The sequence below is a fragment of the Ranitomeya imitator genome, chromosome 5 (assembly GCF_032444005.1).
Source record: "Ranitomeya imitator isolate aRanImi1 chromosome 5, aRanImi1.pri, whole genome shotgun sequence".
NCBI classification, from domain to species: Eukaryota; Metazoa; Chordata; class Amphibia; order Anura; family Dendrobatidae; genus Ranitomeya; species Ranitomeya imitator.
In genome coordinates this window covers 499,776,600-499,799,994 of record NC_091286.1, presented here as the reverse complement: position 1 = coordinate 499,799,994, position 23,395 = coordinate 499,776,600, and the positions used below count along the sequence as shown (strand labels likewise).

At 44.9% G+C, this 23,395-nt stretch overlaps 1 protein-coding gene across 1 annotated transcript in view; it reads right to left on the bottom strand.

The window, feature by feature from the left end:
* The window catches only part of VEPH1 (ventricular zone expressed PH domain containing 1), an 881,348-nt gene that overhangs the window by 1,223 nt on the left and 856,730 nt on the right, over nt 1–23,395 (bottom strand). The window lies entirely within an intron of this gene.

Here is a 23,395-nt window from a genome sequence, read left to right as displayed (position 1 = left end):
CACCAGTGACCCTATTTCGTCACATTTCCTCCCGTCCCTTTCCCTTGCTGTCACCACTCACCTAAGAAAAATATTCAACCTCTTTCTCTCTTTCCCTCCTCATTCAAGCATGCCATCATACATCCATTACTTAAAAAACCACCCCTCAACAAAAACTGTGCTGCTAACTATAGACCTGTCTCTAATCTTCCCTTCATCTCTAAACTCCTGGAAGCTTGGTCCACTCCCGTCTAATCCACTCCCGTCTACTCCACTATCTCTCAGATAACTCTCTTCTTGACCCTCTTCAATCCGGTTTCCGCTCTTTACACTCTACTGAATCTGCCCTCACAAAAGTCTCTAATGATCTACTAACAAATACTGTAAATCTAATGGTCACTACTAGAGTTGAGCGACCTTGACCTTTTTAGAGTCGAGCCGGGTTTCGCGAAACCCGACTATCTCAAAAGTCGGGTCGAGTGAAATCGGCCGATTATGACGTAAAGTCGGGATTGACCGAAACACGAAACCCAATGCAAGTCAATGGGGCAGCATAGTCGGCAGTGAGTGGGGGCCAGGAAAACACCTAGAGTGCCCATTTTAATGTCAAAACCATCCATTCTTCTTAATGAAGCTTGTCAAGCGTAATTTACCTTATAATAATTGGAAGGCATTTGAAATTGGGGGTCATTTGGCTAAAGTTGTGGTGGGTAGGGCTGGTTCAAGTAATTATTGGGCCCAGGAAATCTGGACCACGTCACGGCAGTGGAGCAGGGAGAGGTAAGTATTTCAACTTTGCAAGTGCTGTGAACCTGAGCAAGCAGGGGGGGCCCACTCGTTGGCATTGGCACTGGCACAGGGCCCCTCAAAATACAGCGGTGTGTTTGCACGGCGGGGGCGCCTCCCACCGGCAGCAACACTTTTGCGTACCATGAGAGGCCCTGTGCCAGTGACGTCGCCAACTAGTATTCCTCCCCCCACCTGATGAAGGAACCTGCACTTTCATCTGCACCTTCCTGTTTGTCCCCGTGTAAGGTGGTATGGTATGCGGGAAGGGGGACCTGACTTTCAGCAGGGTCACAATCTTGCAGTGTAGCGTGCACGGGAAATGTTGCGTTATGGGTCAATGTACCAGCAGACTCATCTATCACTGGCTGGGCAATGGGCAGGATGAGGAGGAAACACAGATATAGGCCCAAAGAATAAAGTGGGCTAAATGCAGTTCAAAATTGGTAACACAGGACTAATCAGGGGGCATTGCAGTGGAGGACAACTGGAATGAGAGGCTGACACAGAGAGTAGGCCCAAATCAGTAAGTAGTCGAAATGCAGTTCAAAATTGGCAACAGTAGTAAACAGGCGGCACAGCTTTGTTCAGTGGAGGAGAACAGCAAGGAGTGGCAGACACCGATAGTAGGCCCCAACCCAACTAGTAGGCCAAATGCAGTCTAACATTAACAACTACTTAACGAGCGCCTGAAAACGGAATTTCAGGACAGGAAACCAGGAGAACAGCAAGGAGCGGCAGACACCGATAGTAGGCCCCAAACCAACTAGTACGCCAAATGCAGTTGTTCCGTTTAACCACAATTTAATGAGAGCCTGAAGATAGAAGTTCAGGAAAGGCAACCTGGAGAACACCTTGGAGTGGAACACACCATCTCTCTACACCCCATACCCAATTTGTAGGTCTAATGCAGCGTAGTTTCCAACAACTACTAAACGAGAGCATGATGATCGAAGCATTGGCGAGGAAACCTGGGGAACACCTTGGAGTGGAACACACCATCTCTCTACACCCCATACCCAATTTGTAGGCCTAATGCAGCGTAGTTTCCAACAACTACTAAACGAGAGCATGATGATCGAAGCATTGGCGAGGAAACCTGGGGAACACCTTGGAGTGGAACACACCATCTCTCTACAGTGGAACACACCATCTCTCTACACCCCATACCCAATTTGTAGGCCTAATGCAGCGTAGTTTCCAACAACTACTAAACGAGAGCCGGAAGATCGAAGCTCAGGAAAGGCAACCTGGGGAACACCTTGGAGTGGAACACACCATCTCTCTACACCCCATACCCAATTTGTAGGCCCAATGCAGCGTAGTTTCCAACAACTACTAAACGAGAGCCGGAAGATCGAAGCTCAGGAAAGGCAACCTGGGGAACACCTTGGAGTGTAACAAACCCTCTCTCTACACCACGGAAGGGCTGATTCTTAGGAAGGAAGGCTGTCGGAAAGAAGCAGGGCGCGTCCGAGGGTGATTATATTCTTATTAGGTATATACTCACCCTCGGACGCGCCCTGCTTCTTTATTTGTAATGAATGTTTATTTGCAATGTGGTTTTGACTTACTCTATTTTTTTGGTAAATAATGATTTTATTATTTTCATTGTTTTGCATCTTCTTGGCAATAATATAAAGAAGACGCGACAGGACAACACTCGGTGGATGCCATATCTGTGTTTAAAATTGAAAAAACCTTTCAGTTAACTACTTGCAGGAGAAAGTTATTGTAGCTGGTGGCCATTTTTAGTACTGTACCAGATTTTTGTTGTATGTGTTTGTTTTTAATGTTAAAATGTCTGCATTTGATATCTCTCCAGTATTTTCTTTTTTATAAGAAAAATACTTATTTTTATATTTTCTGATGTTGGTTCCAGGGGTACACGGGCAGCAGTGGTGTGGTCAGTGGAGGCCTAGTGGAAGGAGTGACCGCAGACAGGCATCGAAGGCCTAAAATAATAACACATGGCTGTAGGCAATTTTAAATTGGTTCCAGGGGTACACGGGCAGCAGTGGTGTGGTCAGTGGAGGCCTAGTGGAAGGAGTGACCGCAGACAGGCATCGAAGGCCTAAAATAATAACACATGGCTGTAGGCAATTTTAAATTGGTTCCAGGGGTACATGGGCAGCAGTGGTGTGGTCAGTGGAGGCCTAGTGGAAGGAGTCACCGCAGACAGGCATCGAAGGCCTAAAATAATAACACATGGCTGTAGGCAATTTTAAATTGGTTCCAGGGGTACACGGGCAGCAGTGGTGTGGTCAGTGGAGGCCTAGTGGAAGGAGTCACCGCAGACAGGCATCGAAGGCCTAAAATAATAACACATGGCTGTAGGCAATTTTAAATTGGTTCCAGGGGTACACGGGCAGCAGTGGTGTGGTCAGTGGAGGCCTAGTGGAAGGAGTGACCGCAGACAGGCATCGAAGGCCTAAAATAATAACACATGGCTGTAGGCAATTTTAAATTGGTTCCAGGGGTACACGGGCAGCAGTGGTGTGGTCAGTGGAGGCCTAGTGGAAGGAGTCACCGCAGACAGGCATCGAAGGCCTAAAATAATAACACATGGCTGTAGGCAATTTTAAATTGGTTCCAGGGGTACACGGGCAGCAGTGGTGTGGTCAGTGGAGGCCTAGTGGAAGGAGTGACCGCAGACAGGCATCGAAGGCCTAAAATAATAACACATGGCTGTAGGCAATTTTAAATTGGTTCCAGGGGTACACGGGCAGCAGTGGTGTGGTCAGTGGAGGCCTAGTGGAAGGAGTGACCGCAGACAGGCATCGAAGGCCTAAAATAATAACACATGGCTGTAGGCAATTTTAAACTGGTTCCAGGGGTACACGGGCAGCAGTGGTGTGGTCAGTGGAGGCCTAGTGGAAGGAGTGACCGCAGACAGGCATCGAAGGCCTAAAATAATAACACATGGCTGTAGGCAATTTTAAATTGGTTCCAGGGGTACACGGGCAGCAGTGGTGTGGTCAGTGGAGGCCTAGTGGAAGGAGTGACCGCAGACAGGCATCGAAGGCCTAAAATAATAACACATGGCTGTAGGCAATTTTAAATTGGTTCCAGGGGTACACGGGCAGCAGTGGTGTGGTCAGTGGAGGCCTAGTGGAAGGAGTGACCGCAGACAGGCATCGAAGGCCTAAAATAATAACACATGGCTGTAGGCAATTTTAAATTGGTTCCAGGGGTACACGGGCAGCAGTGGTGTGGTCAGTGGAGGCCTAGTGGAAGGAGTGACCGCAGACAGGCATCGAAGGCCTAAAATAATAACACATGGCTGTAGGCAATTTTAAATTGGTTCCACGGGTACACGGGCAGCAGTGGTGTGGTCAGTGGAGGCCTAGTGGAAGGAGTCACCGCAGACAGGCATCGAAGGCCTAAAATAATAACACATGGCTGTAGGCAATTTTAAATTGGTTCCAGGGGTACACGGGCAGCAGTGGTGTGGTCAGTGGAGGCCTAGTGGAAGGAGTGACCACAGACAGGCATCGAAGGCCTAAAATAATAACACATGGCTGTAGGCAATTTTAAATTGGTTCCAGGGGTACACGGGCAGCAGTGGTGTGGTCAGTGGAGGCCTAGTGGAAGGAGTGACCGCAGACAGGCATCGAAGGCCTAAAATAATAACACATGGCTGTAGGCAATTTTAAATTGGTTCCAGGGGTACACGGGCAGCAGTGGTGTGGTCAGTGGAGGCCTAGTGGAAGGAGTGACCGCAGACAGGCATCGAAGGCCTAAAATAATAACACATGGCTGTAGGCAATTTTAAATTGGTTCCAGGGGTACACGGGCAGCAGTGGTGTGGTCAGTGGAGGCCTAGTGGAAGGAGTGACCGCAGACAGGCATCGAAGGCCTAAAATAATAACACATGGCTGTAGGCAATTTTAAATTGGTTCCAGGGGTACACGGGCAGCAGTGGTGTGGTCAGTGGAGGCCTAGTGGAAGGAGTCACCGCAGACAGGCATCGAAGGCCTAAAATAATAACACATGGCTGTAGGCAATTTTAAATTGGTTACAGGGGTACACGGGCAGCAGTGGTGTGGTCAGTGGAGGCCTAGTGGAAGGAGTGACCACAGACAGGCATCGAAGGCCTAACATAACAAAAATGTCAATACAATGGTATTGTCAGTGGCAGGCATTGAAGGATGTCAGCGCATAGACTAAACATTGGTGGAGCTGTGAGATAATTTTGCAAGTGGTAGAGCACTGTTTGAGCTGGGGTGGGGGGAAACTGTCTTGTGGCCGGCGGTACAGGCCCAGGGCCCCTCATATTACAACGGTGTGTCTGACGTTGGGTGCGCACCACCACCGCCAGAGACACTTTATTGTACTAGGAGGGACCCAGTGGCAGTGCCGTCGACCAAAAGCGGGCTCACCCACCTCTTCAGACAAACTGCACTCTCACGGGTGCTGTCGCCAAGTGTCGATACCACGGCCCCGTGTGGGGAGTTTGGTCATTTAGTGAGGTGTAAACATGTCGTATGCTGGACAATCAGGTGCAGAAAATTACGAGATTGGAAAAGGCATTCAGAATAGTCCACAGGCAAGACCTTTTCATAGGAAAGCTAGGTGTCAGCCGGGCAAGGTGGGGCAAAAGATTTCGAAATCCAGTTGTGGTTCATTTTAATGAAGGTTAGATCATCTACATTTTGGGTAGCCAGACGAGTCCTTTTTTCTGTTAGTATTGAACCTGCAGCACTGAATACTCTTTCTGATAGGACACTAGCTGCCGGGCAAGCAAGCTCCTGCAATGCATATTCTGCCAATTCTGGCCAGGTGTCTAATTTTGATGCCCAGTAATCAAATGGGAATGACGGTTGAGGGAGAACATCGATAAGGGATGAAAAATAGTTTGTAACCATACTGGACAAATGTTGTCTCCTGTCACTTTGAATTGATGCTGCAGTACCTGTCCTGTCTGCGGTCATAGCAAAATCACTCCACAACCTGGTCAGAAAACCCCTCTGGCCAACGCCACTTCTGATTTCTGCCCCTCTAACTCCTCTGGTCTGCTGGCCCCTGCAGCTCGTGTGAGAACGATCACGGGCGCTGTGTGCAGGGAATGCCAGAAGCAAACGGTCAACAAGAGCTGATTGTTTGGTTGCTAATATTAGTTCCAAGTTCTCATGTGGCATTATATTTTGCAATTTGCCTTTATAGCGAGGATCAAGGAGGCAGGCCAACCAGTAATCGTCATCATTCATCATTTTAGTTATGCGTGTGTCCCTTTTGAGGATACGTAAGGCATAATCCGCCATGTGGGCCAAAGTTCCAGTTCTCAAATCTGCGGTTGTGCTTGGTTGAGGGGCAGTTTCAGGCAAATCCATGTCACTTGTGTCCCTCAAAAAACCAGAACCCGGCCTTGCCGCGCCACCAATTTCCAGTGGCCCCGGAAAAGCTTCCTCATTAAAAATATAATCATCCCCATCATCCTCCTCGTCCTCCTCCTCCTCTTCGCCCGCTACCTCGTCCTGTACACTGCCCTGGCCAGACAATGGCTGACTGTCATCAAGGCTTTCCTCTTCCTCAGCTGCAGACGCCTGATCCTTTATGTGCTTCAAACTTTGCATCAGCAGACGCATTAGGGGGATGCTCATGCTTATTATGGCGTTGTCTGCACTAACCAGCCGTGTGCATTCCTCAAAACACTGAAGGACTTGACACATGTCTTGAATCTTCGACCACTGCACACCTGACAACTCCATGCCTGCCATCCTACTGCCTGCCCGTGTATGTGTATCCTCCCACAAAAACATAACAGCCCGCCTCTGTTCACACAGTCTCTGAAGCATGTGCAGTGTTGAGTTCCACCTTGTTGCAACGTCTATGATTAGGCGATGCTGGGGAAGGTTCAAAGAACGCTGATAGGTCTGCATACGGCTGGAGTGTACGGGCGAACGGCGGATATGTGAGCAAAGTCCACGCACTTTGAGGAGCAGGTCGGATAACCCCGGATAACTTTTCAGGAAGCACTGCACCACCAGGTTTAAGGTGTGAGCCAGGCAAGGAATGTGTTTCAGTTGGGAAAGGGAGATGGCAGCCATCAAATTCCTTCCGTTATCACTCACTACCTTGCCTGCCTCAAGATCTACAGTGCCCAGCCACGACTGCGTTTCTTTCTGCAAGAACTCGGACAGAACTTCCGCGGTGTGTCTGTTGTCGCCCAAACACTTCATAGCCAATACAGCCTGCTGACGTTTGCCAGTAGCTGCCCCATAATGGGAGACCTGGTGTGCAACAGTGGCAGCTGCGGATGGAGTGGTTGTGCGACTGCGGTCTGTGGACGAGCTCTCGCTTCTGCAGGAGGACGAAGAGGAGGAGGAGGGGGTGCGAACGGCTACAGCCAATTGTTTCCTAGACCGTGGGCTAGGCAGAACTGTCCCAAACTTGCTGTCCCCTGTGGACCCTGCATCCACCACATTTACCCAGTGTGCCGTGATGGACACGTAACGTCCCTGGCCATGCCTACTGGTCCATGCATCTGTTGTCAGGTGCACCTTTGTGCTCACAGATTGCCTGAGTGCATGGACGATGCGCTCTTTAACATGCTGGTGGAGGGCTGGGATGGCTTTTCTGGAAAAAAAGTGTCGACTGGGTAGCTCGTAGCGTGGTACAGCGTAGTCCATCAGGGCTTTGAAAGCTTCGCTTTCAACTAACCGGTAGGGCATCATCTCTAACGAGATTAGTCTAGCTATGTGTGCGTTCAAACCCTGTGTACGCGGATGCGAGGCTAAGTACTTCCTTTTTCTAACCATAGTCTCATGTAGGGTGAGCTGGACTGGAGAGCTGGAGATCGTGGAACTAGCGGGGGTGCCGGTGGACATGGCAGACTGAGAGACGGTGGGAGATGGTATTCTTGCCACCGGTGCCCTAGATGCAGTGTTTCCTACTACGAAACTGGTGATTCCCTGACCCTGACTGCTTTGGCCTGGCAAAGAAACCTGCACAGATACTGCAGTTGGTGCGGAAAATGGTGGCCCTACACTGCCGGAAGGGATGTTGCGTTGCTGACTAGCTTCATTGGCCGAGGGTGCTACAACCTTAAGGGACGTTTGGTAGTTAGTCCAGGCTTGCAAATGCATGGTGGTTAAATGTCTATGCATGCAACTTGTATTGAGACTTTTCAGATTCTGTCCTCTGCTTAAGGTAGTTGAACATTTTTGACAGATGACTTTGCGCTGATCAATTGGATGTTGTTTAAAAAAATGCCAGACTGCACTCTTTCTAGCATCGGATACCTTTTCAGGCATTGCAGACTGAGCTTTAACCGGATGGCCACGCTGTCCTCCAACAGGTTTTGGCTTTGCCACGCGTTTTGGGCAAGATACGGGCCCGGCAGATGGAACCTGTTGCGATGTTGATGCCTGCTGCGGCCCCTCCTCCTCCGCTTCAGAACTGCTGCCGCCTGCACCCTGTTCCCCCAATGGCTGCCAATCGGGGTCAAGAACTGGGTCATCTATTACCTCTTCTTGTAGCTCGTGTGCAACTTCGTCTGTGTTACCGTGTCGGTCGGTGGTATAGCGTTCGTGATGGGGCAACATAGTCTCATCAGGGTCTGATTCTTGATCAGCACCCTGCGAGGGCAATGTTGTGGTCTGAGTCAAAGGACCAGCATAGTAGTCTGGCTGTGGCTGTGCATCAGTGCACTCCATGTCAGATTCAACTTGTAATGGGCATGGACTGTTAACTGCTTCACTTTCTAAGCCAGGGACGGTATGTGTAAAGAGCTCCATGGAGTAACCCGTTGTGTCGCCTGCTGCATTCTTCTCTGTTGTTGTTTTTGCTGAAGAGGACAAGGAAGCGACTTGTCCCTGACCGTGAACATCCACTAACGACGCGCTGCTTTGACATTTACCAGTTTCACGAGAGGAGGCAAAAGAGCTAGAGGCTGAGTCAGCAAGATAAGCCAAAACTTGCTCTTGCTGCTCCGGCTTTAAAAGCGGTTTTCCTACTCCCAAAAAAGGGAGCGTTCGAGGCCTTGTGTAGCCAGACGACGAACCTGGCTCCACAGCTCCAGACTTAGGTGCAATATTTTTTTTCCCATGACCAGCTGATGCTCCACCACTACCACTACCCTCATTACCAGCTGACAATGAACGCCCCCGGCCACGACCTCTTCCACCATACTTCCTCATTGTTTTAAAAACGTAAACAAACTAACGGTATTTGTTGCTGTCACACAAATTACACGGTGAGCTATAACTTCAGTATGATTTAGCTACCCCTTTACAGGTGAGTGAGACCACAACGAAAATCAGGCACAATGTTACACACTCTGTTGTTGGTGGCAACAAATGAGAGAGATGCCACACACGCAGGACTGTCACTGAAGCACAAATGTAAATATTAATCTCCCACTGATTTGATTTTTTTTTTTTTTTAAGGGAGACTTTAGGAAAAAAAAATAATAGAATAAAATGATTTTTTTCAGGAAGAATTTAGAAACCAAATAAAATAAAATGATTTTTTCAGGGAGAATTTAGAAAACAAATAAAACAAAAAAAAGCTTTCTATGGCCCACTGAGTGAGAGATGACGCACACAGGAGTCAGGAGTGGCACACAAGCCCAGAGGCCAATATTTATCTCCCACTGATTGATGTAGTGATTTTTTCAGGTAGATTTTGGAACCCAAATCAAGCTAAAAAAAATAATAGGCTTTCTATGGCCCACAATTGGAGAGAGAGAGAGAGATGGCACACCCAGGAGTCAAGACTGGCACACAAGCAGAAAGGGCAATATTAATCTCCCACTGATTTGTTTTTTTTTTTTTTTTTTTCAGGGAGACTTTAGGAAAAAAAAAAATAGAATAAAATGATTTTTTCAGGAAGAATTTAGAAACCAAATAAAATAAAATGATTTTTTCAGGGAGAATTTAGAAAACAAATAAAACAAAAAAAGGCTTTCTATGGCCCACTGAGTGAGAGATGACGCACACAGGAGTCAGGAGTGGCACACAAGCCCAGAGGCCAATATTTATCTCCCACTTTTTTTTTTTTGTTCCAGGGAAAATTTATGAACCCAATAAAAAAAATAATAAATAGGCTTTCTATGGCCCACTATCTGAGAGACAGAGAGAGATGGCACGCTTAGGACTGGCACACAAGCCCAAAGGCCAATATTAATCTCCCTTTTTTTTTTAAGGGAGAATTTATAAAACCCCAAAAAAATAAATAAATAGGCTTTCTATGGCCCACTATTTGTGAGAGAGATGGCACGCTCAGGACTGGCACACAAGCCCAGAGGCCAATATTAATCTCCCACTTTTTTTTTTTTGGTTCCAGGGAAAATTTATAAACCCAATAAAAAATAAAATAAATAGGCTTTCTATGGCCCACTATCTGAGAGAGAGAGATGGCACGCTTAGGACTGGCACACAAGCCCAAAGGCCAATATTAATCTCCCACTGATTGATTTATTGATTTTTTCAGGTAGAATTTAGAACCCAAATAAAGCAAAAAAAAAAAAAAAAGGGCTTTCTATGGCCCACTGAGTGAGTGATGATGCACACAGGAGTCAGGAGTGGCACACAAGCCCTGAGGCCAATATTTTTCTCTCACTGATTGATATAGTGATTTTTTCAGGTAGATTTTAGAACCAAAATCAAGCAAAAAAATAAATAGGCTTTCTATGGCCCACTGACTGAGAGATGGCACACACAGGAGTCAAGAGTGGCACACAAGCCCTGAGGCCAATATTTTTCTCCCACTGATTGATGTAGTGATTTTTTCAGGTAGATTTTATAACCCAAATCAAGCAAAAAAATAAATAGGCTTTCTATGGCCCACTGAGTGAGAGATGACACAGACAGGGATGGCACTCTAGCAGAAATGTCAATCTTAATCTCCCACAAAAAAAAAAAAAAAAAACAGGGAGTGTCCTTCAATTACTATCTCCCTGCAGTAATCTCAGCCAGGTATGGCAGGCAGCAATAAGGAGTGGACTGATGCACAAATTAAATAAAAAGTGTGTACAAACCAAAAAGATAGCTGTGCAGAAAGGAAGGAACAAGAGGATTTGTGCTTTGAAAAAAGCAGTTGGTTTGCACAGCGGCGTACACACAGCAATGCAGCTATCAGGGAGCCTTCTAGGGCAGCCAAATGAGCTACAGCGCTGAGGGGGAAAAAAAAAAAAATGTAGCTTCCACTGTCCCTGCACACCGAAGGTGGTGTTGGGCAGTGGAAATCGCTACAGCACAAGCGGTTTGGTGGTTAATGGACCCTGCCTAACGCTATCCCTGCTTCTGACGAAGCGGCAGCAACCTCTCCCTAAGCTCAGATCAGCAGCAGTAACATGGCGGTCGGCGGGAACTCCCCTTTATAGCCCCTGTGACGCCGCAGACAGCACGCCAATCACTGCAATGCCCTTCTCTAAGATGGTGGGGACCAGGACCTATGTCATCACGCTGCCCACACTCTGCGTTTACCTTCATTGGCTGAGAAATGGCGCTTTTCGCGTCATTGAAACGCGACTTTAGCGCGAAAGTCGCGTACCGCATGGCCGACCCCGCACAGGGGTCGGATCGGGTTTCATGAAACCCGACTTTGCCAAAAGTCGGCGACTTTTGAAAATGAACGACCCGTTTCGCTCAACCCTAGTCACTACTCCATGCTAATTCTCCTGGATCTGTCTTCAGCATTCAACACTCTGGATCACCAGCTCCTCCTCATTATGCTCTGCTTCATCAGCCTGAAGGACACTGTTCTCTCCTGGTTCTCCTCCTACCTCACTGACCGCTCTTTCATTGTATTTTTTCCTGGCTCCTCCTCCTCTCATCTTCCCCTTACTGTTGGGGTTCCTCAAGGATCAGTCCTAGGCCCCCTCCTCTTCTACTTGTTTACTGCTTCTATTGGACAATCAGTAGATTTGGTTTCCAGTACCATCTCTATGCTGATGAAACCCAATTATACACCTATACGCTTGACATCACGTCTGCATTATTTCAAAACACCAGTGATTGTGTTACCACTGTCTCTAACATCATGTTCTCCCACCATCTGAAACTGAACCTGTCAAAAACTGAACTCCTTGTGTTTCCTCCCTCTATTAACCTACCTATGCCTGACATTGCAAGTTTTGTGTGTGATACTACCATTTCTCCCCAGCATCACGTCTTGGGGTCATACTTGATTCAGAGCTTTCATTCACCCCCCCTCCACATCCAATCACTGGCTTGCTCTTTTCTTACTTTCGACTCTGCAAAAACTCTTACTGTTGCTCTTATTCATTCTCATCTGGGCTATTGTAACTTGCTATTAATCAGTATCCCTCTTACCAGACTCTCCCCCTTCAATCTGTCTTGAATGCTGCAGTCACAATCATATTCCTCACCAACCATTACACCGATGCCTCTACCTTGTGCCAGCCATTGCACTGGTTACCCATGCACTCCAGAATTCAATATAAACTTATCACTCTCAATCACAAAGCACTCCACGGATCACCTCCCTTGTCTCAGTCTACCACCCTACCCATGCCCTCTGTCCTGTTAATGACCTGATGTTAACATCCTCAATAATCATAATCTCCCACTCCCGTCTCCAAGATTTCTTACGTGCTGCACCAATTCTTTGGAATGCACTACCCAGGATAATTCGATTAATCCCCATTACCCACAGTTTTAAGCGTGCCCTAAAAACGTATATTTCTTCAGACTGGTCTATCGCCTCAACACATTTCCTTAACTATCCCTGTGTTGCCCATTCAAAATTTTCACCATAACTGGGTTCTCACACGATTTATGCATTTAATAGCTTCTGTGTCTGTACTTTTATATATTCTGGCTGATCACCAGTTCATGCAGCATTACATGAACACGAGATTTATTACATTATGGCTGGTCAGAACAATGAAAGCAATTGAACCATCCACCTTTGGTGTCTCCCCTACTTCCTCATAGATTGTAAGCTTGCAAGCAGGGCCCTCACTCCTCCTGGCATCTGTTGATTTATGTGATTATTGTTATGCCGTAATGTCTTTTATTGTCTGTACAAGTCACCTCTAAAATGTAAAGTACTGCAGAATATGTTGGTGCTATAGAAATAAAATTATTATTATTTATTATTATTATTCAGCAATAACTACTGATTTTGTCTTGTATGTAATGATAATTGGAGATTGGTCTGGAGGCCACATCTGCAATTCCATGAAGCAGCATGTCCCAGAAGCAATTTTACAACATGATAATGCCAGGCTACATATTGCTTGTGCTAGTGTGTGAAGAATTTAGGGCCTAAATGTGATACTATGTCCTGCAGTGTCTCTGAACTTTTCTCCCATCAAGCACGTCTGGATCGTCATAGCCATCAAGCACGTCTGGATCGTCATAGTCAACAATTGCAAAGGGATCATTATGAACATGATTTTCTGTGCCCAAGGGCAGTCAGTGTGGCAGAATATTCTTCAGACAAAAATTAATTGGAAGCATGCCAAAGCATGTAAGTATATTTATTTCAGAGCATGACATTCATATTTGATGCTGATTAAATTAAGATGCTTTGAAAATTTTGTTTCCATTTATAGATCATTAGCATAGCATTATCATTAGTGATGAGCGAGTGTACTCGTTGCTCGGGTTTTCCCAAGCACGCTCGGGTGATCTCCAAGTATTTGTTATTGCTCGGAGATATTGTTTTCATCGCCTCAGTTGCATGATTTACGGCTTCCAGATACACTGGACACATGTGAGGAATGCCTGTTTGTTTGGGAATTCCCACATGTATTCAGCGTATGTGGAAGCCATAAATCATGCAACTGAGGCGATGAAAACTATTTCTCCGAGCAATAACAAATACTCGGAGATCACCCAAGTGTGCTCGGAAAACCCGAGCAATGAGTACACTTGCTCATCACTAATTACCATGTCTATTGATCCAGTGATTTTCATAAATCCACTACTTTTCCATCTTGATGTCACAGTTTCAACATTGAGTGTATATCATGCTGTGATGATCCTTGACTTTAAAAATCATGTAAGGAATTTTATCAGAGTTTCTTTGAAGCAGGATTACATTATTTAAATAATTATCAGTGGGAAATATACTTGTATCATAATATTAGCTTCTTTTACAGTTAGTGGGTACTATATAATTGATATTGTTTTCTAAAATTAATGAGGCATTGATATAACAGACATTCATGGAATATCCCTTGGGGTATTATCTGCTCGGAGTTTGTATCTTCGCCTTGTGGTTTTGGGGGTTTTCTTTAAGTACATTGGTTTTTCTCACACATTCCAAAAGACATACTGATAGGGAATTTAGATTACGTGGGTGAATAGGGACTATAAGAAATGGCCATCCTTGTACGGTGCTATGGAATATATCAGCGGTATTTAAACAAATATGATGAATAAAATATGCTGGGTACAGTACCATTGATGCAAAATAAGTCATTGCACAGGAGCCCTCTTTGGATCATGTCCGACCCTGTGTTTGACGCTTCCCAATGAGGTGGTGAGGTGACTAGCACATAAAGGATGGTTACCAGGGAACCCTTGTAAAGGTGTGGGAGATATCTTTTGGATATGCCATTTGTCTGCAATGGAAATACCCCGTAGGCCACGTTCAATATTTGGTCAGTATTTTATATCAGTATTTGTAAGTTAGAATCAGGAGTGGGTGATATACAGGTCCTTCTCAAAAAATTAGCATATAGTGTTAAATTTCATTATTTACCATAATGTAATGATTACAATTAAACTTTCATATATTATAGATTCATTATCTACCAACTGAAATTTGTCAGGTCTTTTATTGTTTTAATACTGATGATTTTGGCATACAACTCCTGATAACCCAAAAAACCTGTCTCAATAAATTAGCATATCAAGAAAAGGTTCTCTAAACGACCTATTACCCTAATCTTCTGAATCAACTAATTAACTCTAAACACATGCAAAAAATACCTGAGGCTTTTATAAACTCCCTGCCTGGTTCATCACTCAAAACCCCCATCATGGGTAAGACTAGCGACCTGACAGATGTCAAGAAGGCCATCATTGACACCCTCAAGCAAGAGGGTAAGACCCAGAAAGAAATTTCTCAACAAATAGGCTGTTCCCAGAGTGCTGTATCAAGGCACCTCAATGGTAAGTCTGTTGGAAGGAAACAATGTGGCAGAAAACGCTGTACAACGAGAAGAGGAGACCGGACCCTGAGGAAGATTGTGGAGAAGGACCGATTCCAGACCTTGGGGAACCTGAGGAAGCAGTGGACTGAGTCTGGTGTGGAAACATCCAGAGCCACCGTGCACAGGCGTGTGCAGGAAATGGGCTACAGGTGCCGCATTCCCCAGGTAAAGCCACTTTTGAGCTACAGAGAAGCAGCACTGGACTGTTGCTAAGTGGTCCCAAGTACTTTTTTCTGATGAAAGCAAATTTTGCATGTCATTCGGAAATCAAGGTGCCAGAGTCTGGAGGAAGACTGGGGAGAAGGAAATGCCAAAATGCCTGAAGTCCAGTGTCAAGTACCCACAGTCAGTGATGGTGTGGGGTGCCATGTCAGCTGCTGGTGTTGGTCCACTGTGTTTCATCAAGGGCAGGGTCAATGCAGCTAGCTATCAGGAGATTTTGGAGCACTTCATGCTTCCATCGGCTGAAATGCTTTATGGAGATGAAGATTTCATTTTTCAGCACGACCTGGCACCTGCTCACAGTGCCAAAACCACTGGTAAATGGTTTACTGACCATGGTATTACTGTGCTCAATTGGCCTGCCAACTCTCCTGACCTGAACCCCATAGAGAATCTGTGGGATATTGTGAAGAGAAAGTTGAGAGACGCAAGACCCAACACTCTGGATGAGCTTAAGGCCGCTATTGAAGCATCCTGGGCCTCCATAACATCTCAGCAGTGTCACAGGCTGATTGCCTCCATGCCACGCCGCATTGAAGCAGTCATTTCTGCCAAAGGATTCCCAACCAAGTATTGAGTGCATAACTGAACATTATTATTTGTTGGTTTTTTTGTTTGTTATTAAAAAACACTTTTATTTGATTGGATGGGTGAAATATGCTAATTTATTGAGACAGGTTTTTTGGGTTATCAGGAGTTGTATGCCAAAATCATCAGTATTAAAACAATAAAAGACCTGACAAATTTCAGTTGGTGGATAATGAATCTATAATATATGAAAGTTTAATTGTAATCATTACATTATGGTAAATAATGAAATTTAACACTATATGCTAATTTTTTGAGAAGGACCTGTATACAGAAGTGGTGACGTGTTTCTGTTATATTTTTCCCCTGATTGCTCCACCCCTGGTTTTGGCTTACAAATACTGATGTAAAATACTGACCAAATACTGAACATATGACCGTGGAATTAATCAGGTATTTGACCTAATTAAAAACTAGAAGTAAAGTAGAATCCTAAAAGTAGCATAAAGCTTATACGTATTAATCTTAAAGATTTCAGAGCAAAACATATGAAGAAGAAAGTTTAACACATTGATGTGATATCTTGCGTGCATTCCAAGTCTATGTGAAAACAAGCAGTCTAGAGGGCAACAGATTTCTCACCCCGTTACTAGCCATCCTCGGCACGCAAACAAACACTTCGAATAAGCAGTACGAGCTACAGATTCATGTTACCATCTTGTATCGCTCTCACTAACTAATTCCATAAAAGATAGTTGCTGGAAAAACAGCTGCTGTTAATTCTGCTTCATAAACATCTACTGGATCATAAAAACTGAGAGCGGGCAGAAGCTTCCCTTAGTGGGCAGCAGAGGGGCCGCCGTGTAATTTCTATCAGACTCGAGGATTTTTATTCTTTGCATAAATCTCATCATGAAAACATCAAGAAATTGTAAATCATGGGAACCTTAGCACCTTAGAATTATAAGACCAGCACGATTTTACCTGAAGATATAGAAAAAAAAATCATTTGTGTTCAGTGGAAGAATTTGCCTCACATTTTCAGTTGAATATGGCAGTAAAACAGTCTAGTGTAAATTGGTATAAATAAATCTGTTCAGAGTTTTGCCAGGCGTGAACTATGTATTTTGAATTCCTGAAGCTTGGCATTGTACAAGGTTCTGCTTCTGGGGCAACAACTTGAAAAATATAAATATATAAAATAAACTAATTTAGTCAGACTTTATTTAGTATTCAGGTCCTGGAACATACAAGAGACACCACTATTTCCTCCAATATCAGCACTTTTTATACCAAGTGCCATTTTGGCCTGCCGCCTGTTTCCTGATGGTTTGGAAGAATCTCAGCAGAATTATTAAAAAAGTGAAAACATTTCTATCTGTCAAGGAACTATCAGGGATTGTCAGAACAGAGTCATTTACTTTGTCCTGTCATTCATATCTAACGTCTAATGTTTGGATTTAGGATTACTTTTCCTATTTTAATGCAGCGTCTCACTGAGGGGGGCGAGTATCAAGCAGTGCTCATACTGATATTTCGATAATAACTGGAGTTGAGGAATATTACATAGTACTGATCATATTACAGCTTAGTTTATGTTACTCTGTGGGGTTTGTGGAATCATACTGAAATTGATTTCTTCACCTAAGCCAAAAGGCAGAGTATTGTCCAATATTTATTGTTTTCCTTATTTTCATGGAGAGGAATGTGTATTTTTCTAGCATAAAGTTCATATTTGAATACCATAAACTGAGACTGGGGTATCCCAAATCTGTGCACGAAGATGGCCATCGGGTATACTCATGCTATGTCACTTAAAGCTTCGCTTCAGCAATTTTATTTTTATTGCAAGTAATCTAAGTTCCCTGTGTTTAGTATTATACTCACTAATCACCGTCTTCATCTTTTATCGGCACTGCTCCAATTGGACTTCTGCAGGTAGTGACCTGCTGGATCACTCTGGGCAAGCCGGAAGTCACTGCTCACTGTAAAGGTACCATCACACTAAGCGACGCTGCAGCGATACCGACAACAATCCGGATCGCTGCAACGTCGCTGTTTGGTCGCTGGAGAGCTGTCACACAGACAGCTCTCCAGCGACCAACGATCCCGAGTCCTCGGTAACCAGGGTAAACATCGGGTTACTAAGCGCAGGGCCGCGCTTAGTAACCCGATGTTTACCCTGGTTACCATCCTAAAAAGTAAAAAAAACAAACGCTACATACTTACCTACCGCTGTCTGTCCCCGGCGCTCTGCTTCTCTGGTCTGGCTGTGATCACAGCGGCCGGAAAGCAGAGCGGTGACGTCACCGCTCTGCTTTCCGGCTGCCCGGTGCTCACAGCCAGACCAGAGAAGCAGAGCGCCGAGGACAGACAGCGGTAGGTAAGTATGTAGCGTTTGTTTTTTTTACTTTTTAGGATGGTAACCAGGGTAAACATCGGGTTACTAAGCGCGGCCCTGCGCTTAGTTACCCGATGTTTACCCTGGTTACCAGCGAAGACATCGCTGAATCGGTGTCACACACGCCGATTCAGCGATGTCTACGGGGAGTCCAGCGACCAAATAAAGTTCTGGACTTTCTTCCCCGACCAGCGACAGCACAGCAGGGGCCTGATCGCTGCTGCCTGTCACACTGGACGATATCGCTAGCGAGGACGCTGCAACGTCACGGATCGCTAGCGATATCGTCTAGTGTGACGGTACCTTAAGTCTATGTGAACCAGAATGAGGCCAGATCAAGGCTCGCATAGACTTATATTGTGAGCTTGTGTCCATTACCTCTGACTTCCAGTCAAAAAGAAGTTGCAGTCCAAGACAATGATGTGGGACTGCAGTGGTGCCAATAACAGATGAAGGCGGCGACTGGTAGCTTTAAGACTACGGTAAGGGAACTTAGATTAGTTGCACCTCTCCAGCTTTGAGATAAAAAAAAAAAACTAGAGAGGGTGCTTTAAGGGGGACGTGTCAGGTCCCCCATGCCCTCCAACCCATCAGCATTCAGCTATGTATGAGCAAATTTGTGGCCTAATGAGCCCTGTTTAACATCATTGAGTGAAAAGAAGGTTTAAATAGAGCATTGATAATGTCCTCATTTGCTATGCTAATGAGGGCTATGACTAGTCGATGAGGCGCTGGTTACCCCATACTAATCAGCCCTCTTTCCATGTTATGTCCCTGTGGGTGTGATAACATACGTAATTTGCATGAGTGCGTCATCACTGCTCATGCAAATGCAAGTATTTTGTCAGATTGCACTCAGACCGAAAACTCGGTGGTCTTCATGAGCCCTTAAAGTGATATCTATGTGATTGATGCCTAGCACATAACTTAATCCACAACAGACACATTATCTTATTTTTCTTATTATTTTGTTATAATAGTTCATTTGAATGTGGTAAAAAACAATAATACAATTTATTTGCAATATAATACTGTATATAAAAAAGTCATCTTGTTCTATGAACAGCTTCTATTCAGGCCTATGTGCTTCCATGCACTCATGTTCCCTTCCACCTGACTGACAGAATATGACTGTCTGACCAGACTACTCTTTTATGAAGAGGTAAGCTATAGGCTGGACCACGGTGAGTCATTGGACGTGGTATATCTCGATTTTTCCAAAGCGTTTGATACCGTGCCGCACAAGAGGTTGGTACACAAAATGAGAATGCTTGGTCTGGGGGAAAATGTGTGTAAATGGGTTAGTAACTGGCTTAGTGATAGAAAGCAGAGGGTGGTTATAAATGGTATAGTCTCTAACTGGGTCGCTGTGACCAGTGGGGTACCGCAGGGGTCAGTATTGGGACCTGTTCTCTTCAACATATTCATTAATGATCTGGTAGAAGGTTTACACAGTAAAATATCGATATTTGCAGATGATACAAAACTATGTAAAGCAGTTAATACAAGAGAAGATAGTATTCTGCTACAGATGGATCTGGATAAGTTGGAAACTTGGGCTGAAAGGTGGCAGATGAGGTTTAACAATAATAAATGTAAGGTTATACACATGGGAAGAAGGAATCAATATCACCATTACACACTGAACGGGAAACCACTGGGTAAATCTGACAGGGAGAAGGACTTGGGGATCCTAGTTAATGATAAACTTACCTGGAGCAGCCAGTGCCAGGCAGCAGCTGCCAAGGCAAACAGGATCATGGGGTGCATTAAAAGAGGTCTGGATACACATGATGAGAGCATTATACTGCCTCTGTACAAATCCCTAGTTAGACCGCACATGGAGTACTGTGTCCAGTTTTGGGCACCGGTGCTCAGGAAGGATATAATGGAACTAGAGAGAGTACAAAGGAGGGCAACAAAATTAATAAAGGGGATGGGAGAACTACAATACCCAGATAGATTAGCGAAATTAGGATTATTTAGTCTAGAAAAAAGACGACTGAGGGGTGATCTAATAACCATGTATAAGTATATAAGGGGACAATACAAATATCTCGCTGAGGATCTGTTTATACCAAGGAAGGTGACGGGCACAAGGGGGCATTCTTTGCGTCTGGAGGAGAGAAGGTTTTTCCACCAACATAGAAGAGGATTCTTTACTGTTAGGGCAGTGAGAATCTGGAATTGCTTGACTGAGGAGGTGGTGATGGCGAACTCAGTTGAGGGGTTCAAGAGAGGCCTGGATGTCTTCCTGGAGCAGAACAATATTGTATCATACAATTAGGTTCTGTAGAAGGACGTAGATCTGGGCATTTATTATGATGGAATATAGGCTGAACTGGATGGACAAATGTCTTTTTTCAGCCTTACTAACTATGTTACTATGTTACTATGTTACTCCAGGTGTGTTTGTTGTGTGTTACCATGGAGACGTGAGGTCTGCATAGGAGCTGCATACATAAAATGGCAGGAAACATTTTAAATCACTATTTGAAAAGCTCCTTTATTTTTTAAATTTTTGATGCATTGGGAGAATATCCAAAGTAATTTCCATAGCCTGTAGACCTTATTATATGTGTTATATCATACCGTCTCCTTGGGGGTGAATTCTGTTTAGCTCTTGTGTTGGCAATTATACAAGTGTTTGTATTTAGGAAAAGGTTTGACGTGAGTCATGACCACCAGGCCGGCAATTACAATACATTTCACATTAGTCACTGTAGATGACTGCATTGTTAATTAAGTACAGTAGCATACTTTTACTTACAGTCATCCTATTTGTGGCAAATGGTCCTGCTGTGATATAAAATGAAAGTATAGAGAAATATGTGTAAATTTACTGTATATAAATGTCACTTAAAATGTACCTTGAAAAAATATATACCATAACTGAACCTTATATCAATTTCTTGTAGTAAGATGCACATCAATCTAATCAAAAAGATTGTTTGCAATTCTCCATTATTGATAACAATTCCAGTATACTGCATCAGACAGGACATGCTGGGATTTGCAGCAAGCACTACAGCAGAAATGTTCATTTTGAGGGTCTCCATTATGAAGAAAAACCTCAGAGCAGTGCCTGATCTGTCGAACGATAGATGGACCCCACTGACCTATAATGGGGCCTATAATGGGGCCTGTTGTTTTTTTCTGCCAAGTTGTTAATTGTTTTTATCTCCATGCTGTATTGTTTTTCCTGGCAACATATGCTATTGGAAATTTTTCATACACACCCATGTCAATTGTGTTACTGTTTGCATCTAGTGACACAAGAGTCATGAACCGCAATAGCATTCAAAACTCATCGCTTGACCCAAACAGGCAACACTTTTCTAAATTATTGCTATATTGCTGGTCATTGGCATACAAGGGCATAACGACCATGTTAGTTGGCATAGCAGGTGCCATGGGGCCTGCAGGGTTTTATTAACTCAGCTGCGGTTGAGGTAGGCACATGAAAACGGTTTCATTAAAATGTCCAGGCAGGTTTATTGAAACTAATTAGCAAAAATTAGTCCACAAGTAATCAGTTAAGTAATACTTCTCTACTCAAATAACCATGCTACCAATTAACACTTGTTGTGTATCTTTAGGGTTACCAAAAAAGTATATAAGACATATAAATATAAGATAAAAAGTTATTTTAATTTCACAAAATATAAAAGTAGTGTTGAGCGATACCGTCCGATACTTGAAAGTATCGGTATCGGATAGTATCGGCCGATACCCGAAAAGTATCGGATATTGCCGATACCGATATCCGATACCAATACAAGTCAATGGGACACCAAGTATCGGAAGGTATCCTGATGGATCCCAGGGTCTGAAGGAGAGGAAACTCTCCTTCAGGCCCTGGGATCCATAGTGAGGTGTAAAATAAAGAATTAAAATAAAAAATATTGATATATTCACCTCTCCAGTGGCCCCTGGAACATCACCGCGAGGAACCGGCGTCCGGCAGGCTTCTTTGTTCAAAATGAGCGCCTTTAGGACCTGCGGAATGACGTCGCGGCTTCTGATTGGTCGCGTGCCGCCCATGTGACTGCCACGCGACCAATCAGAAGCTGCGACGTCATTCCACAGGTCCTAAAGGCACTCATTCTAGGAATTTATCTGAGGAATGACGTCGCTGCTTCTGATTGGTCGCGTGGCGGTCACATGGGCGGCACGCGACCAATCAGAAGCCGCGACATCATTCCGCAGGTCCTAAAGGCGCTCATTTTGAACAAAGAAGCCTGCCGGACGCCGGTGACTCGCGGTGATGTTCCAGGGGCCGCCGGAGAGGTGAATATAACAATATTTTTTATTTTAATTCTTTATTTTACACCTCCGATACCGATACCCGATACCACAAAAATATCGGATCTCGGTATCGGAATTCCGATACCGCAAGTATCGGCCGATACCCGATACTTGCGGTATCGGAATGCTGAACACTGTATAAAAGCAATTACTTTGAAAAGTACATAATTGATCTAGAAAGGTGCTGGAAAAAAAGGAAAAATAATACCTGCAATGTGAGGAGTGTGTCAAAAGCGGCCCACAATCAAATCTATCTATATAATCATCTAAGGGGTACTTCCGTCTGTTTGTCTGTTTGTCTGTCACGGAAATCCTGCGTTGCTGATTGGTTGTGGCCGGCTGTGACCATTCAGTAACGGGTACAGTCCAGCAGCGAATTAGCCCATCCCTACTCTCCTCAATTCAGTGCCCCCTCCCTACTCCACTCCAGTCAGTGCCCAGGGCCGGCGTCAGCACCTGGCACACCGGGCAAATGCCGGGGCCCTGGGGAGAGGGGGGGCCCACTCATGCTGTCATAGATACAGCTGGGAGAGCAGAGCAGGAGATAACATGCTCTCTCCCCCCACAAAGTCACTGCTGGCTGCGTTCTCTTAACCCCTATGTGCCAGCTCTGACACAAGCATCTTCTCACTCAGTCAGTGCAGCCAGGCAGGCACACATAGGGGTTAACAGAAGGCAGCCAGTGTGACATTGTGGGCGGAGAGAGCACGTACTCTGCTCTCCCCCCTGGGTGGCTGCAGACAGTGCTGAAGTTTATCAGGCAGATTCCGAGGAGCTCCGTCCTACCAGTGACTGAGTGAGTGTTATGGTATCCAGCAGTGGTTGCAGTTGTGGCTCAGTCTGCTGCTGTCTGTCTCCACTGCCTAAAAATGTGGGTGAAATCTGGAGGAGCAGCTGGTGGGGTGCAGCCTGTAAGCCGCCCAGCTCACCCAGAATACATGCATGCTGCACCAAACCTGCACCAGTGGGGTAGGAAGAAGCTTAACCCCTTCCCTTCTGTATGAATGTTATTGCTGAACCTTAAAGATAACAATCCG